This window comes from Muscardinus avellanarius, assembly GCF_963383645.1.
Source record: "Muscardinus avellanarius genome assembly, chromosome: 9".
Lineage (NCBI taxonomy): Eukaryota > Metazoa > Chordata > Mammalia > Rodentia > Gliridae > Muscardinus > Muscardinus avellanarius.
In genome coordinates this window covers 107232935-107252682 of record NC_137795.1, presented here as the reverse complement: position 1 = coordinate 107252682, position 19748 = coordinate 107232935, and the positions used below count along the sequence as shown (strand labels likewise).

The 19748-nt window shown below is 45.8% G+C and overlaps 1 protein-coding gene across 1 annotated transcript in view; it reads right to left on the bottom strand.

Moving 5' to 3' along the window:
• CNTNAP2 (contactin associated protein 2) overlaps nucleotides 1-19748 on the bottom strand; it is a gene marked incomplete at both ends in the record, with an annotated part of 1557236 nt that overhangs the window by 33201 nt on the left and 1504287 nt on the right. The gene's annotated exons all lie outside the window — the stretch shown is intronic.

The window sequence follows — 19748 nt, the reverse complement described above, 5'->3', positions numbered from 1 at the left end:
ACACACACACACACACACACATTCCTGTGTGTTATTTCTTATTTTTGGTACTGGGGATTGAACCCAAAAACATTCTACTTCTGAGCTACAGCCCCAGCCTGATTTTATTTTTATTATGAAACAGGGTCTTGATAGGTTGATGGGAGTCTCACTACTGATGCTGTCCTTGAACCTGCGATCCTCCTGTCTCAGCTTCCCAAGTAGTGTAATTACAGGTGCGTGCCACCATGCCTGGCTATTCCTGTGGTTTATAATTGGGTACAGAAGTCTTGTTAATGTCTGACGGTGGACCTGGAAGTCAGGAGACCTTCCCAACCAGTCACAAGCTCACAGGTCACTGGTGATCGCTCCCTCCCCCAGTCTGCCAGGTCAGCATCTTTCCAAATGAACACTCATTTTAAGGGTGAAACCGAGCAGAGGCAATTCCAATCACCTGTTCAGGTAACCAGTTAAACCAGTGAGTGACTTCGTTCCTCTGTGCATATTTAAGAATCTAGCATAAGTTAATGTTGAAACAGTCCTTAAATGTTTAAGGTCTCTGGGCTAGTGAGCCAGGCTGATTGACCCCAGAACTTTTTTTTTTTTTTTTTGTGGTACTGATCGGGGATTGAACCCAGGGGATTCTACCTCTGAGCTACGCCCCAGCTCTTTTAATTTTTAAAAATTTCAAATCAGGGTCTTTTTAGGTTGCTGAGAGTCTTGAAATATTGCTGAGGCTGGCCCTGAACCTGTGACCTTCCTGTCTAAGTCTCCCAAGAATGTGATTATAAGTGTGTGCCATCACGCCTGTTTTTTTTTTTTTTTTTTTTTTTTTTGTGGTACAGGGGATGGAACCCAGGGGCATTCTACCTCTGAGCTATAACTCCAGCCCTATTTTTTATTCTTTATTTTGAAACAGGGTCTCACTAAGTTGCGGAGGGTCTTATTAAGTAGTTGAGGCTGTCCTCGAACCTTGATCCTCCTGTCTCAGCCTCTCAAATGCTGGGATTATAAGTGTGTGCCACCATTCCTGGCCTCCAGAACTCCTTAATCAGTGTAATTTTTTTTTTTTTTTTTTTTTTTTTTGTGTGTGTGTGTGGTATTGGGGATGGAACCCAGGGGCATTCTACCTCCAAGCTATGTCCCCAGACCTATTTTTTATTTTGAAACAGGGTCTCACTGAGTTGCAAAGGGTCTCACAAGTAGCTGAGGCTGTCCTTGAACCTTGATCCCCCTGTCTCAGTCTCCTGAATGCTGGGATTATAAGCATGCACCACCATGCCTGGCTTAACCAGTGTAATTTTATGAGCTGAGAAACACACCTTGTATTTGGTAATGATAGCAATGTATAAGATAAACCAGGAGAATGAGTTTTTGTTGAGTTCTAGAACAAGGAGAGGCAGCATCAGAACAAGCTTATTGAGAATCAAAGGAAAGGGAACTGCAGGCCGACCTCCTGAGATCTCCTATCAGGGAGAATCCCCAGCATCGAGCGGTTGTCCCTCCTCTGAAAGGTGGCGTGGTTGCAAAAACAAGGACTCAGAAGCCCAGGAGAGCAGAACCAGTATTCCCAAGTCTGGAAATTGTTTCAAGTCTGGCTGATGTTTCTCCTTCCTAAAGACTCTTTGCTGAGACCAGTCCCCATGGAGGTCGTGTGTGCGATACATGCTGTGGATTCTGCGGGACCTGATGGTTTCCATTTGGACTGTGTGATGATAACAGAATTAGAACATCTGTACACCAACATCAGTCCATGTGTGGGCAGTGTGCTGAGCCTGCTGTATACGGTATTTTAGCAACTCTCCTAACAACCCCGCTATCTATCAATCACCTCTCTATTTGTCTATTTTTTTTTCTTTTGTTCTTTCCTTGTGGTCCTGGGGATTGAACTCAGAGATGCTCTAGCTGACCTGAGCGGGGCTACATCCCTAGCACTTTTTAATTTTGAGACAAGGTCTCACTAAGTTGCCCAGGTTGATCTTGAACTTGTGATCCTTTTGCCTCAGCCTCCCACATAGCTAGGATTACAGGTGTGCACCACTCTTCCTGGTTATAGTTTGGATGGTGAATGACCCCCAGTGGCCTCTGTGTTGATAGCTTGGTCTCAAGACTGTGGAGCTGTGGGAAATGGTGAAACCGTGAGGAGGTATAGCCTTGCAGGAGGAAGTTAGATTCCTGGGGGTGTGCCTTTGAAGGGGATATTGGCATGTATGATTTTTTTCTCTCTCTCTCTTTCCTTCCTAGCTGCCATGAGATAAACAGGCTTTCTCCAACATGTTTCACTCATGATGTGCTGTGAAACAAGAGCAAAGCAACAGGCCAAGCAGCTCTAGACTGAAACCTCTGAAACTGTAAGCCAGAACAAACCTTTCTTCCTTTTAAGTTGATTTATCTTGGCATTTGTTACAGCAGCAAAAAGCTAACTTATACAAACTCTCCAAGCCAGGTAGGACTAGCCCCACTTCACAGATAAGCAAAATGAGGTTCATTTTAATTTTAAAATCCAAAGCTTTGCCAATGAATACATGTTCATATTTTACATAAAAACAAGGAAGTCAAATGTTTTGGATTAGTCTAAATTTCTCTCTGAAAAGACTACCACTATGTTAAGTTGTTTTTATATTTGTATGGATTTTTTGGGGGGCATTTCCAGTCAAGGGATCTACAGAAATGACACAGTAAGTTTTTTTTATAATCTTTATGGTTATTAGTACTGCTTTATGCCCATGTTTCTTTGGAGCCTGAGTAAAAAATATTGACTTAGCATCATTGAAAACACAGCAAGAGCCAGGCGTGGTGGTGCACACTTGTAATCCCAGTACTTGGGAGGCTGAGACAGAAGGATCACAGGTTCATGAATAGCCTCAGCTATTTAGTGAGGCTCCTGCAACGTAGTGAGACCCTGCTTCAAAATAAAGAATTAAAAAAATAGGGCTGGGGTGTAGCTTGGAGGTAGATGCCCCTGGGTTCCACCTCTAGTACTAAAGGGGGGGGGGAGAGAAAGAGGACATCTGCAAATTATTGCACAGCATGGCTATCATTTTAGCACATTTGAATTTATTACAGTTAAATTACATTAATTTGTGGAATGGATTGGACCAGTCTCATACTGAAATAAAATATTAAAATATCACTTACTGTAAGCAAATTCTTCCTGCATGGAAATGTCTTGGCTAATCCATTACCTGGAGAGACCTACTCTGCTAAATGCAGGTTTTATTTTAATTTTTGGTACTGAGGGTTGAAACCAGGTGCATTCTACCTCCAACCTACAGCCCCAGCCCTATTTTTATTTTTATTTTGAAACAGGGTCTTGCTAAGTTGTGGAGGGTCTCACTAAGTTGCGGAGTCTGGCCTTGAACCTGTGATCCTCCTGTCTCAGTCTCCCAAGTACTGGGATTACAAGTGTGCACCACCATGACCGGCTGAATACAGATTTTATTTATTTTTATTTTTATTTTTTTGGTGGTACTGGGATTCCTGGAAGCCCGTCTACCTCCGGGCTACACTCCCAGACCTATATTTTATTTTTATTTGGAAACAGGGTCTCTTAAGCCAGCGTGGCTGGCTTCGAACCTGCGCGATCCTCCTGTCTCTGCCTCTCAAGCGCGGGGATTACAAGTGTATGCCACCACGCCCGGCTGAATACAGATTTTAGAAATATTGCTGGGCATGGTGGCGCACGCTTGTAATCCCAGCATTTGGGAGGCTGAGACATGGAGGATCGCGGTTCGTGGACAGCCTCAGCTACTTAGTGAGGCCCTCTGCAACTCAGTGAGACCCGGTTTCAAAATAAAGAATAAAAAATAGGGCAGGGGGTGTAGCTCGGAGGTCGAATGCCCCTGAGTTCCATCCCCAGACCCGCCAAAAAAAAAAAAAAAAAAAAAAAAAAAAGAAATACAGTACAGTTGCTTCTGAAATAAGCTTCTCAAACAGCAATTAATCTTTTCACATCTGATATTCGATATAGTGATAACGGGCTGTAGAAAACAGGCCCTTAAACCACAGACACAATTGTGGCTAAAACCTCCATGTGAGATGCTCATGACAGGCTTTAGGAGAGGAGCGATTGCATTTGCGATGCACCAGCAGGGTCCTGCTCAGCCTCAGTCCCCGCACACCCAGTGACAGGCAGAAGCACTGCGAGAAGTAAAAGAGAGAAGGTGTCTGAGCCTGAGCCTGAGCCAGAAACACAAGAACCAAGAACCGCGGGGAGAAGGAAGCAGCATATATAATAATATATTATCTTTACTTATTATTATTTTTTAATGTGGATCATACTGAACATGGCATACATTCACACAGTGCTGGGCGCCCCCGCCCTGCTTCCCTTTTCCCCCTCCCAACAATGAGTGTCCAGGCTGACCATGCGACATTCACACTTATACACATATTCAAATGTAGCTCCTCCATTAATCAACCTCATCCTTCTTCCTCTCCTACCCTTCCTTTCTAGCTTTGCTGAGGTTTCCCCTCCATTATCTGGAGTCCCTCTGGCATCCCTAATACCCCAGCCCTATATCTATATTTTTTAATTTTTATTTTTATTGGTGCATTGTAATCATACATCACATCGGAATACAAGACTTGAGAGGATATACAAGCACACATCATCCAATTAGCCCTCATCCAGTCCCCATCCCATTCCCTCCCCCTCCCTCTATCCCATGCTTGTTTGGTGATTAACTTTGACACATTTGTTTATGTACCTCCTGCGTTTTAAAGAGGCTCCATCCTCCCCTATTCCATACCCTCTGACTGGTCACCTTAATTGCTTCACTATAGGGCCCTTTCTATAGTTCGACCTCTTCCTGTTGCCCCTTTCTTCCTAGTTTTTGCTGATTAGGGGAAGCATCTGATATTTATTTTCCGCGATATTTCTCTGGGCATGCCGCGTTGCAAGTACCAATCCCACTTTTGACGGCCCCAGTAGTGGCCTGGCTACCCAGTGGTGGACTGATCCAGACCTCGCTGGCTCCAGCAGTGGCCTTGCCTCATGGAAGGCCCCGATTCTGGTCTCGCTGGCCCCGACACCGGCCTAACCCCTCACCTGGTTCCTATCCCGGCCTCGGAGGCCTCAGTAGTGGCCTTGCCTCACGGCAGGCTCCGATGCCAGCCATTGGCCCTGGCACCGGCCTAACCCCTCGGCAGGCTCCAATCCTGCCTCAGAGGCCTCAGTAGCGGCCTTGCCTCACGGAAGGCTCTGATGCCGGCCTCGGAGGCCCCAGCGCCAGCCTAGCCTCAAGGCAGGCCCCGATCCGGCCTCGGAGGTTTCCCTGCTGAGGTTTCCCCTCCATTATCTGGAGGCCCTCTGGCATCCCTAAAATCCAAGCCCTATATTTTTATTCTATTTTATTTTGTTATTTTTTTGCGGGTCTGGGGATGGAATCCAGGGGCATTCGACCTCCGAGCTATACCCCCTGCCCTATTTTGTATTCTTTACTTTGAAACAGGGTCTCACTAAATTGCAGAGGGCCTCACTAAGTAGCTGAAGCTGTCCGCGAACTGCGATCCTCCGGTCTCAGCCTCCCGAATGCTGGGATTACAAGATTGTGTCACCATGCCCGGCCACTGAGGCAGGTTTTGAACCTGAGATCCTCTTGTCTCAGATTCCCAAGTATTGGAATTACAGGCATGTGGTACCACACCCAGCTAATTTTGTTTCTTTGAAGGGAGGATGGCAATGATGAAATATAAAACAGACTGTAAATTTACTTTCTATGAAACAGAGATCTTAGGATGTTGTTCAGTCCAGACTTCTGGGAAGTATCCACTTGTGTGACCGTCCCTGTGCGAGGGGTGGGAATCCCCCAAGCCGCCCTAATACAATCTGTGGGGTCCACAGAGAAGGCCGGCCCTGGTCTCAGTCCTAATATGGCTCGTCACTGCTCCACAGAGACTGCAGGTACAACTGGCCCCGAGTACTGGCCAACCTTCTGTCCCTTCCCTCTGCTCTGGGGCGGAGAGCGTCCCCTCGTGACAGTAATTCAGAGGCTGAAGTTCTCGCTTGGCTCGATGTGGGGCCGCCCTTTTCACCACGCCCATACTTGTCGTTTTACCTTTTTAATAAAGGGAGAGCAGGCCTCAGAGCTGGCTGCTTCCGCAGGGCGCCGCACAGAGTCTCCGTGACCTCACGGACAGCATGCCATACTGGCACGTCATTTCATGGCCATATTACAAAATTTCCTTTTAATGCAAGCTTTTCCTTTATAACAGAAATCTACTTAGGTAAAAATGGTGAAAAATATTAAGTAAAGGAGGTCACTGGAAATAGCAAAAATTATAGCTTGAAGTGGCCAAAATTGTGCTGGTTTTCAGACTCTAGTTGGGGGACACTATTGTGGAGGAGCGCAATGCTCTGAGGTCCCACTTCCAGAGCCTCTGTTGCATCCTCACAGAATCCACCCACCTCCCCTCCCTCTGCACTGGGTACCAGCCATCATCCACCACCTTAGAACATCAGAGGCCCCCGATCCTTCAAAAAGAGGGCCTGAAGTCGGGCATGATGGCGCACACCCGGAATCCTAGTATTTAGGAGGCCGATATGGGAGGATGGCAGGTTTGAGGACAGCCTCAGCAGTACAGCGGGACCCTGTATAAAAACAAAATATACAGAGGGCCTGGGGTAAAGCTCGGAAGTAGAGTGCCCGTGGGTTCAATCCCCAGTATCCTCTTTCCACCCCAGAATAAATAGAGAAAGAACTGGAAGTATCTTGCTGTCTTTCTCTTGGATTCCTCCCCCCCCCTGACCTCCTGGACCAGGGGTGCTCCTTCCCTCCTCAGATTTAAAACTCCACTGCATTCCCAGCTCCTGTGGGAGCCGGGACTGAATGCCACTTCTCTGTTTCCCCAAATGTCTAAGACACTCCTTACGTGAGTAACCACCGCTGACGGTCAGAGTGGGTAAGGCCAAACCAGAGTTAGAAGGTTTGTCACTGAGCGTTGGTTTGTCTGGGATGGGACCAAGTACCTGGGCATTGCAGCCCAGCCCAGTGCGCTGTGGTCAGTGTTAGCATCTTGGTATAAAAAGGTGTGGTAATTGTACCAGTACTGGGAAGAGGCTTCAAAGTGTATTGATGTACCAGTATTGGGAAAGATTTTCAATTTATATATCTTTGGTAGTGAAGAAAACCAGGAGCTTCAAGGAAAAGGGCTGCAGATCTCCAGGCTCCATGGGTAATTAGCAAGGGAACAGAAGAAGCCCAAGAGCCTAGGGCCTTTTTTTTAAATTTTATTTTACATTTCTAAAGACAGGCAAACTTCCTCAAGGATGCGAGGAAACCCCAGACTCCAGATAAGCAACTTAACACATTTTGGAGTGTAACAAAAGGTGTGGGGGGGTCTGTGCCCGAGACAGAGCTGCCCCTACCCAGAGGGGGCGGGTCTGGTTGGGTTAGAGATCCGGCAGGATATCTACATAGCAAACCTGCCGCAGATCTGGTTGGGCTGGTTATAAAGATACTCCCTATCCAGGAATCTTCGGTGAATTCATTTGAACGCCCCCCCCCCCATGCCACTCCTGAATGGCATGGGGCTGCAACTGTCTTATGTATTTCTATCTTTTTAATAAACTCCTTTAAAACTTCAGAAAGAGTCTGGGCTATTGCATATTTATCCTTAGCTCGGGACAAGAACCTGTGTTTTTATGGGAATTGTTCCCGGTAGCCTAACAAAGGTCCCCAGGGACAGTTCCCCCAACCGGTAACGGTCCCCTCCAAACCGTAACATCTTAAACCGCAACAGAAACGACCGTGGCAGAGGAGCGGAAGCAGCGTATTTGGGTCCAGTAGATCACTGTATACTACTTCCTGAAGTCCTCCTACCTGGAGATTGGACTGTCCCACTGAAAATGAACGTACATTCATAACCTGGTTGTCCTGCTTTGAAGCTGACGTCCATCTCTGAATGCTGAGAGTCCATCGCTAGCTAGACCCTCCATGGCCTCAGAGGGCAGCAAAGGCGCCTCCTGTCGTAAACGGGAAGGGGGCTTGGAGTCACTGCCTGGGTGAAGTTCTAAATAGTCCTTGGAGCCGGGCGTGGTGGCGCACACTTGCAATCCCAGCATTCGGGAGGCTGAGACTGGAGGATCGCGGTTCACGGCCAGCCTCAGCTACTTAGTGAGGGCAGGGGGTGTAGCTTGGAGGTCGAGTGTCCCTGGGTTCCATCCCCAGACCCGAAAAATAAATAAATAAGTAAACAAATAGTCCTTGGAAAATCAGTCTGAGAAGAGACTGGTGAGTGGTGCCCTGGTGTGCGCATTCAGCCCCAGCGGGCGCTGCTGGACTGGCAGCTTTGCAGCACTGTGGCTCCAGGACTCAGGACTCAGCACCTGGTCCTTCGCTGGAGAGCGGATGTGGTTTTATTAGGTTGAATATGGTTTTCCCACTCTATTCCCATTGGCCACAGATGTATAGATAGAAGCCTGAACAGGTCAGTGTATTGATAACCATAAACACATACACACACACACACACACACACACACACACACACACACACACACGCACACACACGCGCGCCCAAGCGTGTAATCCAATGGGGGAAAAATGAAATATAATCAAATAAACTTCATCCGTTGGTTCTGATGCGATCAAGGGATAAACTAAACTGTAAGCAGGGCTGAGCAATGTTGGCCTCCAGGCCCCATGGAGTCCCTGCTCTTATAGGCCACGGGGCTTTTGTTTTGTTTGTGGCACTGGGGACTCTACCTTTGTGCTACACCCTCAGCCCTGTTTTTTAATTTTTGAAACAAGGTCTTGCTGAGTTGCTGAGGCTGACCTTGAACTTCTGCTCTTCTGTCTCAGCCTCCCAAGTACTAGGATTACAGGCGCGCATCACCACGCCTGGCTCAGGCCATGGTTTCTGAAAAGATGCACAATCAGAATTAAATCCGTCACATAATTGATGTACATCATTACACACTACGGCATCTTATTAATCCCTCAAAGAGAGACGCCAGTGAAATTTTATTGTCATCATCAGCTGCCTTTTCTCTCTTATGAAGGAAGCCGGGTCTAAAATATACAGGTGTAATTTAAGTAGCTCCTGACCTGTGCCGTGCACTAACTCCATTATGAAGAAGCGGAATGCCAGGGGGCAGGGCCTCGGTTCCTTCTACGCTGCATCCACTACGTTTTAGCTTGTAAATCTTTCCCTAAGGCTTGATAAAACTAAACTGGTTGTGTTTTCAGAGATCACAATGAAAGAAATATTTTTGTGTGAAGATGCTAGCTGATTCTAATATTGTGTAAAAGTGTAGTTACGGCTTTTTTTTGGGGGGGGGGATTGCCAGAGGCTGAATCTAAAGGCATTCTGCCTCTGAGCTACCCCCCAGTCCTATTTTATTTTTTATTTTGAAAAAGGGTCTTGTTAAGTTGCTGGGGCTGGCCTTGGATCTGTGATCCTCCTGTCTCACCTCCCCAAATACTGGGGTTACAGGCGTACGCCACCACACCTGGCTCATGTACTCATGTATAGAATTTTAACTGGTATTAATTCATCACATATTCTTGAGCTTCTGGGACACTGAATAGGTTGAAATGGCCATTCCCATTCCTAAAATCAAATCTGAAAACAGCTTCTTACGATTACTGGTTAATATTATAATACAGTTGTAATCACAGGGTATCAAAAACATTGACACAAAGGAGAAGATATCATTCCTCAGATGTTCCCCAAAGATGGGGTTTCTACCTATTTGCTGGATATATTGAGTTGTCAGACAGAAGACAGAGAACCTGCGAGGTGCTGTGCCTCTGTTCGGCAGCCTCAGGTGCCCTATTATGTTGCAAGAATTTTTAGGCCAAAGAAAAACAGGTTCTGTTGAAAGTAACATGACCTTTCAGAAGAAAGGGTATACTTGTCAGTCCAAGCACAGAGCTGGATGGGGTCACTTACTCCCTGAGAAGTGTAGGGCTGATTTTACCACTTACAATCATGGTAAATGTTATAGCCCAATTATGGAATCAACCTAGGTGTCTGTCAACAGACGAATGCATAAGAAAACTATGGTGCGTGCGCGCGCGCGTGCACACACACACACACACACACACACACACACACACACACAATACACTTTTACTTAGCCATACAGAAGATCAAAATTTTGTCATCGGCAGCAAAATAGAAGGAACTAGAGCAGATGAGGCTGAGATGAGCCAGTCTCAGAAAGCCAAGGATTGAATGTCTTTCTCATATATGGAAGCTAGAGAGAAAACTGGAGTCAAAAGGGACTTCAGAGGCCAGGCGTGGTGGCGCACGCTTGTAATCCCAGTACTTGGGAGCCTGAGACGGGAGGATCGCAGGTTCGCGGCCAGCCTCAGCTACTCAGTGAGGCTCTCTGCAACTTAGTGAGACCTTGTTTCATATTAAAGAATAAAAAATAGGGCTGAGGTTATAGCTCGGAGGTAGAACACTCCTGGGTTCAATTCCCAGGACCACAACAAACAAACAAACAAACAAACAAACAAAATAAAACAACACCAAAAGGGACCTCAGTCAGATGAGGAAAGAAAATAGTAGAAGGGAGGAAGGGGATAGGGGGAAGAGGAGAGGGGAAAAGGGAGGACTGAGGAAAAGGACAGTTCAAATGAGGTGACAGCCATACAAGGTTTTAGTAGCAATCTTACTAACATGTATGCTTTGGGCAGGGTGTGTGTGGAGGGGAAATACCATGGGATATATGCATGCATGTCTGTATCACTTTGACTTTTAATATGGTGTATAATTACAATGCACTAGTAAAAGTATAAAAAAAGACAACATAAAAGAATCATGGTCAAAGTAAGCTCTGGGCCCTCGTTTACTACTAGAAATCCAAGTGCAAATGAACAGAGCAGCTTCTTAACCTGACTTTATTGCACTTTTGCTTTTGTATTTTGAAGCTGTTACTCCAGAAAGAGAATCCTATGTGCCCAACTGTCAAACCGAAATGTAGTAACAGAAAAATGATTGATTTCTGTGTGCCCCGTTTCTGCTAAAATCTTTTCTTTTGTTGTTGTTTTTAGGCCTTGCAAAGTCATAATGAACTGTAGCTGATCACATAGGACAGTGAGTTTCCGAGTTTTAGTTTTCAGATTTTCCCCTTAATACCTCTCAAGCCCTGGAAGGCTTTTCCAGCCAGGGCTAGCAGAGCGTCATTTCAGTGTAACTCCCTGCGGAGCGGAGAAATTTGGGGCAAAGGGGAGAGGAGAGAAGGGCGCTCACCTCACAGATTTCAGGAGCAGCATGAAGAACTGCAGGCTGGGAAGAAGTTGCCTGCACTTCTTCTAATATGTGTTAGCAAATTTCCGGATTTTCAGACAATGCTAAATGGAATGATTCAATCAAATATAGTTTCCTTTCTTCATTCTCAGTTGTATTATAATTCCTGTCTCAGGAGGCCTGTAAAGCTGTTTTGCCCAAGAGAAAAAAATCTGTGAGGATTAAGATTGAATGAAAGAGGAAATGTGAGAGCTTTAGGAAATGGACTTGGAGAAGGAATTGAAAATGATGGTTTTACGCCGGGCGTGGTGGCGCACGCTTGTAATCCCCATGCTTGGGAGGCGGAGACAGGAGGATCGCGCAGGTTCGAAGCCAGCCTCGCTGGCTTAAGAGACCCCGTTTCCAAATAAAAACATAAAATAGGTCTTGGAGTGTAGCCTGGAGGGAGAAGGGTTTCCAGGAACCCCAGTACCACAAAAAAAAAAAAAAAAAAAGAAGAAGAAAAAAGAAAGAAAATGATGGTTTTCCAGGGTGCTGAGTCCTTTCACACACCTGGAGAGGAAGGAAATATTTCTAAAAAGTACCCGGAGAGGGGAGTTTTCTTAATTTCTTCTCCATGTTACATAATTGACACAAGAAAGAACTCAAATCTTGGGACCTTGCCATCAGAAATGCTGTTCAGAAGACAGTCTAAAAACTCCAAGCTGAACTTGAAGTCCCAGAGATTATCACACACCTTTGGAGACCAGAGTTGCAACCTCCCTGGATGATACAGAGGAATCAAGTCCAGAGAGAAAATGGCAGGGCTCTGGGGACTGAACACGTATTTTTTCTTCCTACAACACTCTTTTCTTCCCCTCTAAAACCAACTTGCTCATTTTCAGACTTGGATAAGCGCTGACAGAGGCCCTTTAAATTGAGCCAAGCATTCTGTGAAATGTCCTTTGATATTTTTTGGTGGTCAAGACAGACATATGTGGGTGCATGATTATATGAGTAGCCTTTTTTTGTGGTACTGGGGTTCCTGGAAACCCTTCTTCCTCCGGGCTACACTCCCAGACCTATTTTTATATTTGTGTATTTGGAAACAGGGTCTCTTATGCCAGTGCGGTTGGCTTCAAACCTGTATGATCCTCCTGTGTCTGCCTCCCAAGCGCGGGGATTACAAGTGTGTGCCACTATGCCCGGCTACACGAGTAGCCTTTTGAAGTAAACGCATTAAGAGATGAACACTGGGTAGAATTTGATCAGCGGGGAATCCACTTCAGTGGACAACTTGGGTGGTATGAATCCAAGCCTATAATTTATTAACATAGATAAAAATATTAATAGTACATTGACTACGGTGTCACAAAGTGTTTAGTGGAAAGGGGTGGCTTTAAGGGAAATGACCAGATCGTGTGCCAAAGAGACTCTGAAAGGCTGAAATGATGGCCAAGATCTGAACAGATAATGTTTAGCAGAAGCAAATGACTATTTTTTATAGGTGGAAATATCACCCCAGCTCCCCTTCCCTCTAATCACCTTTAATACTAAATTGTGTATGCTACACATGCATGTATTGTAATAGCAAGTGGCTTTCTCCATCTCTAGAATGAGGGTATTCTACTTAATTACAAGTGACATAAGAGGTAAGAGTGAGATGTGGTTGAATCAAGATTCTAATGTAGGAGGTGGTTTCTGAGTCTGTCCCCTGGAGTGGACAGATGGAAGTCCAGAACGGTGCTTAGCTCAGGACGAGCCATCACTGACAAGATGGCAGTAATGACCAGGGGTGTGCACAGTGACTGGCCACCATGCTTAAAACCATGTCCTATGAAGAGAGTTGAAGGAACCACAGATGGTTAGCACAGAGATGTTTAGCTCACCATCTCTGTTGTCAAGTACTGGAAAGGCTATCATGGGTATGGGGTCTAGACTTGTTCTGGGAGGTATTAGTCTAGGGACAGCCAGTTGCAATGTGGGACCAGAGAGGACACACGAGATGGGCCAGCTGGGGAGGGCCTCGGCACAGCAACTCCGGAAGCAACAGAGGACAGGGTGTCCATAAAAAATCTGGGATGGTTGAATGATTTTTTCTTTTTTTTCAGTACTGGGGATGGAATCCAGGGGCAGTCTACCTCTGAGTTACACTCACAGCCCTATTTTTTATCCTTTATTTTTAAACAGGGTCTCAGTGAGTTGCAAAGAGCCTCACTAAGTAGCTGAGGCTGTCTGTGAACCGTGATCCTCTGGTCTCAGCCTCCTGAATACTGGGATTACAAGTTTGCACCACCACGCCCGGCTATGAATGATTTTTTTTTTTTAATCCCCAAATACATGCTGGCTAAAGTCACTCAGCTGTAAAGTGGGGGGAGGGGAGCAGGGTCCCATCCTGCCTCCACTCTATGTGGAAGGATCTGGAGCACAAATATTTAGGCTTTGGTCACTGATAACCTTTTTTTGGGTCCAGAACAGAGACATAAAGATGACTGGAGCCAGACACTCACTGGGGGGGGGGGGATCCAAAGAGCTTTGGAGATAGGTATCCTATATCTTTCTGACTCAGACTAAAAGGGAGATTTCTGAGTAAAGGGTAAGTGAGTTAGGGGCAGGTGTCAGGCGAACCATTTTATTTATATCATTCCTTTCAGAGTTAGTTGTTTCCACAGACATATTTTTTATTTAAATTGTGGGTCCTCAAATAGGGTTTAAAGACAGCTTAGCAAATCTTTATATTTCTTCAGATTTAAAGCTTTTCTTTCACAGAATTTGAGACATTTAGGTAGGGAGGGGAGGCAGCTGTTACCAAAAGTGATTACCAAGTACACAAAAGAGGTGTAGCTCAGGGCCTTCATATTTTAAAGATAAGTTTACATGACAAATAGCTTCTAGCAGATAGAGAAAAAAAGGCTTTTTGTCAAGCAGGATGGGAGATAGTGGATCCTTATAATCATACCAGAAAGCTTGCACCAGAGATAATGGGTGGGTCCATGCGGGCCACACCCTGTCACACACTGTCAGGTCAGGAGCAGATAGAAAGAATATTGGTTAAGCAAGATGGGAGATAATAAATCTTTACAAAAACTGTTCTATATTCAAAACCTCAGTGACTTATTTTCAAGGCACTCCACTACATTCCTCTGATGCAGTGCTTTATGATTCTGTCCCTTCTCTCTACCTTTGTAATAATAAAAATTGCTTAAGCTCACAGCAGTATAGTTCTGGCTATTTTTTCTAAACTAGCTAAGAACAAGAACCCATGTCAACATCTCACACAGTTACACTCTACACAGGAGGCTCAGAAATGGAGACGTGATAAGACCTTCATTTAAAATTAGGTTCTGAACGGTATGGTGATGGAGCTGAAACTGCTCAACTCAGCCCAAAGTGTTAAAAGGAGTTTTCAAAAAGACCCGAGTCTGGATTGGCCAGTCTGCACCCTCTGCTTCCTCCCGGTAGTTTATGCCCCTGTTTCTTCTGAAACATGACTATTATTGCATAGGAAAAGTAGCAGTAATGAAAACAACAACAACCCAAAGCAAAAATAAAAACAAAAACCCCACAGCAGCAACATTTCTCACAAACCCAAGACCTGATGTTAACAGATTTACTGTGAGGTCTTAGTTGTCCCTAGGTCTTGACTTAAGCAAAAGATACTAATAACAATAGTTATTAGTTATTAGTCATTGCATTATTACAATGCGTTCGACGAGGGCTAAGCATTCTAAACACAATGTCTTGTCAACATTCATGTTAATTTGATAAGACAGATATATTTGCCACCATTTTCTCTCAATCACTGGGATTACAGACTAGTGCCTCTGGCCTGGCTCTGCGGCCATTTTGACTGATGCTCAGATTACACCAGCTGGAAAATGCCAGCATGAGAAACCAAGAAATCTGCCTCCAAAACTCACATCTTAACCTTCGTTCTACCGGTGAAGACACTGACCCAGCTGCTTAGAGACCAGAGGCTTCTGGAACATTCAATGGTGAGACACCTCTCCAGGTAAGGAGGTTTCTAGGGCTCTGAGAATCATCCCTATACTTGCATTTAATACCTCATCCTGCCCTCCCCCAACTTCAAACAATCCACTTTAACTAAAGTGATCCCTTGTGCACTGTTAATTGCTCCTGTGGCTGAATCAAAGCTTTTCAAAGTGCAAAAGACGGGAAAAGAGGACATGATCTGAGCCAGAAGCAACCTTCAGCCGCCAGAGCCTGCGTGTGTGTCTGAGGGGAGAGGGGCCGGAGGGCTGTTGATTTCCATTGTACTTTCAACAAAAGACAGGGCCTCTCTCTGAACTGGTGTCTGGGGCCTCTCAGCTCCCTGGGTGCTGGCTGCATGCTTATTTCCCCAGTGGGCACCTTCCAGGGTCTTATCATTATCCCCTCTCCTGGCTGCCTGAGCAGTTGACAGGGCACCTCTAACTCCATTTCAGAAGGTGCAAATTACAGGGGCTGTGTGCCTTCAAGAAAACGCATTTTCTCAGCACTGGCTGTCATTTTCTCTCTTACTGTGTGCTTTGTTTCCAAGCTGTATCAGAGCTTAAAATATCTTAAGGGGCAACTGCATCGCTCCTGCTTCTAGAATACGCGACTGTGACTCCTAGGCATCTTGGCGCAGAGGTGCTTTTCTGAGTAACTAAGGGCTGTATTCTCTTGGCACATGAAAGTCTTGATCTATTCTGGATGAGTATCTATCTAGATTTCTTTCTAACCTTCGCATCTTGTAATGACTTTCACAGGCCCCCATGTATTTTGCTTTCAAAGGCTCCTTCTTCCATAAAAACCACGAGGACTCTATTGGTATAAAGGTGAATTATACACAAAATTACAAATTAAAACACATGCTTTCTTCCACTTAACAGATCATTTTTTTACTTCTGCTATTAAAAGAAATTAAGCCACTTTTGTGGGTCCCCAAAAGTGCTGTGGGCCTTGGCACAGCCTCCTGAGCCTAATGGATATGTCAAATATTATTTGATGGCTTTTCTTAATGGCTTGAGGCTTGACTGAGAATATCATTTTATCATGACATGGAGACAGCTGGAAAAGGGGTCTGGACTTTGCATGTTTGAAAAGGGGATTGGAGTTAGATTTCTTTTAGGGTCACTTGCCCATGTCTTATGCAGGTGAAGTAAAAGCTTTGCTGTTATTTTGACCAAATGGCTGCCTCCTGCAAGAGGAACTGGAAATCACAAAGCCGTTGGTGTTTCCTCCATCTTGAAAATCACTTTTGTTACCTCTGTCAGTGCTTCTTCATTTGTGAGCAATTTTAAAATTTAAAAAGTAAACAGTGATAGCCTCTAGAAGACTCTACATCATTAGCTAGCTTTTTTTTTTTTTATGCTAAGGGGTAGCATAAAAACTCGAGCATTCAACCTGCAAGCTACACCCCCTCCCTATTTTCTTTTCTTTCTTTCTTTCTTTTTTTTTTTGAAACAGGGTCTCACTAAGTTGTGTAGGGCCTCATAAGTTGCTGAGGCTGGTTGCAAACCTGCGATCCTCCTGTCTCAGTCTCCAAAGTACTAAGATTACAAGCATGAGCCATCATTACTGGCTTCTTTAGCCAGCTTTGAATGAGACAATCTACCACTTGTACATGGTCTTTTCAGTTGGCTTTCAGGGAAGAGCCTATGGAAAAATCATGCGTTTCATTTCATAGCAAGGTTTAAAAATAAAAATCTTACACAAACCAACTTTCTCCTGGAATCGCATCCTTCCATCCATATAAGGATTTACTGAGTAGCTACTATATGCCAGGTAGTGAGGATTCAATACTGAAAAAGAGACTGGGTGATTGAATCTAATAAGATATTGTAGAGTCTGACAATGTGCTGGGGAGTAACATTATCTGCAGAATGAATTTATAGTGGGATAAATGAAGGACGAAAGGGATACTTCTTTAGGGTGAGCTCCATCTGCTCTCAGTTATTATGGGCTTTCTAGAACAAATAATGCAGAATGGGATTCCCACTGGCGGAGACTGCTAGCAAATGCTCTGGCTCAAAGGGTATACATCATTTTTTGGTTCATAAATCTATTATAATTTATCTGGTATCATCTCACTTTTCTTCCAGAAAACTCTCAGGTAACTTTGATAATAAAGCACTATATTGCTCAATCAAAGGGGAGCAGAATCCAGTGCGGCCGTGGAAATCACCAAGGAGAACCACGCTACATGCCAAGGAGAGCCACACTACATGTGAAGAACCACACCACATGCCAAGGAGAGCCACACTACATGTGAAGAACCACACCACATGTCAAGGAGAGCCACACTACAGCCAAGGAGAACCACGCTACATGCCAAGGAGAGCCACACTACACGCCAAGGAGAGCCACACTGCGTGCTGATCCCCATCACTGGGGTAAACATTTTTCATAGCTCGAGATCTAGGTTCCTCAGAACAAGCGACGGGCATCAGTGACTGTGGCTCTACCTCCTTTAAGCCCTGTGACAAGTTACTCAACAGAGCTAAGCTTTGCCACTCTCACCTATAAACTAGAAACAGAAATATATATTTAATATTATAATATACAACATATTATTAAATATTAATATCTATAGTATTATAAACCCTATTACCAATCCAACAAGTGGATGCGCCTTCCCAGTGGGTGCTGGAAAGGGGCAGGCCGGGCGCCCCTCTCTACTCAGCCCACCCAGATTCAGCGCCCAGGTTCTCAGATGCTCCTCTTCCCATCTTCACGTCAGCCTGCCCACTTCACGTCGAATTCTCGCGATAGCTGCATGGTCGCTGTCGGCCATCTTGCTTCGGCCCTAGGTTTCCTCCTTCACCTGGCCCCTGGGTGGAGGGTTTCTCCAGGTCACTTCTGGCCGTGCCCACCTCAGCGTGTGACCCTCAGACTGACCAGCAAGCCTCTCTGTGCTTGGACTCCAGGCTTCCAGCCTCCTGGCCTGCGCCTCGGGTGTGTGGACCCCAGCCTACCGAAGCCACCTGCTCACCGGTTCTCCACCGCCGCCACAGCGTTCTTCACCAACAGGGGCACACCTTGCCACCCCTGCTTAAAAACCCGCCAGGGGCATCCGAATGCTCTCGGGATGAAGTTCAAACAGCTTCCCATGGTCCACATGGGCCAGCGACCTGCTGCCTCCACGCCCCTCGCACGGGATCTCTTATCTGTTCGCTCTCTCGCATGGTCCAGCCACTCTGGCCTCCTTCGTATTCCTTGCACACACCAGCTAGGCAGAGATGCCCTTGCCCCCAAAAGTTGCTCTCTCCGTCTCATTTTTTTTTTCCAGTACTGGGGATGGAACCCAGCGGTATTCTGTCTCCAAGAGGCACCCCCAGCCCTATATTTTATCCTTATTTTGAAACACGGTCTGAGTTGCAAAGGGCCTAAGTAGCTGAGGCTGTCCGCGAACTGCAACCCTCCTGTCTCAGCTTCCCAAGTGCTGGGATTAAAAGTGTGCACCACGACGCCCGGCATCCTGTCTGATGTTGATGGAACTTTGAACTGAGGACCACCTGGCTGAGGACACCCTCCCCGGCCTCCTGGACAGCCAGGTGTGGGAATGAGCTGGATGGGATAGGAGCAAAGGAGGTATGCACAGATCTTGGGTATCCTGGCCCAGTGACCAGGATGCTACCTCTTCCCCTGGTCCTTCGGAATGGCTTGGAAGATGATGTGATGGCAGGAATGGAGACGCCTTCTTGGGTTGCAAAGTAGAGGTCACACATTGAGGGTCAAAAATTGAGAAATTAGAGAGAGAAACAGCAGAGTCTGGGTTTCAAAGGACAGTCCTGAATTGGTCATCTGGCTGTTAAGTGAGAGAGATATGTTTCTACTTTGTTTAAGTCCTGTGAGATTAGGTTTCTCTCTTAAAGCAGTAGAATCCTAAAGAATAGACCGGTGCTTTCTCTCCTCAGTACTCTTCTGGCTGTCAGAATCCAGAAGATTGTGGAAGATTCCAGAAGATTCTCTTTCCCCAGCTATTCTTATCCCCCCCTCCATCTTTCTGACCTCCTGCGTAAGCACTAGGTTGTCAAGGAGGCCTTCACTAACCGACTGTGATGGTGAGTCTGCATTGTCACCTTGGCCGGATCATGAGAAACCCAAGATTATGCACCTTTGGGTGTTTTGATGTGGTGACTGGTTTATGTCAAGGCAGATTGAAGGGGAAATCCTTCCCTGAGTGTGGGCAGCACAGTCTGATGGACACAGGACCTGGATTAAAGGAGAAAGCCAGGTGAAGAAAGCGGGTCTGTTCTTGTCTGAGAGATCGGCCATCAGTTCTCCAAACTGGACCTTCACTGTCCTTCCTCTGGAGAGTTTCCTGGTCTTTCCATCTTGGCCTGGACTGAATTCCTGGTCACTCCAGTCTTGAAACTCCAGCTCTTGGACCACTCGGCCAGCTGCTGGTCCCTAGGCTGTCTTCTTGCAGTCGGCCACTTGGGACTCCAAGCTGACTTGACAAATCCTCTGACCGTATACACGTCCTGTGAGCTCTGTTACTCTAGTGAACCCTGACCAAAACACCAGCTCAGCCAAATTGGAGAAACCCAGCTTCCGGCTCACCCTGGGTGTTTCTGAGTGTTCCTAACGCGTGACGATTGT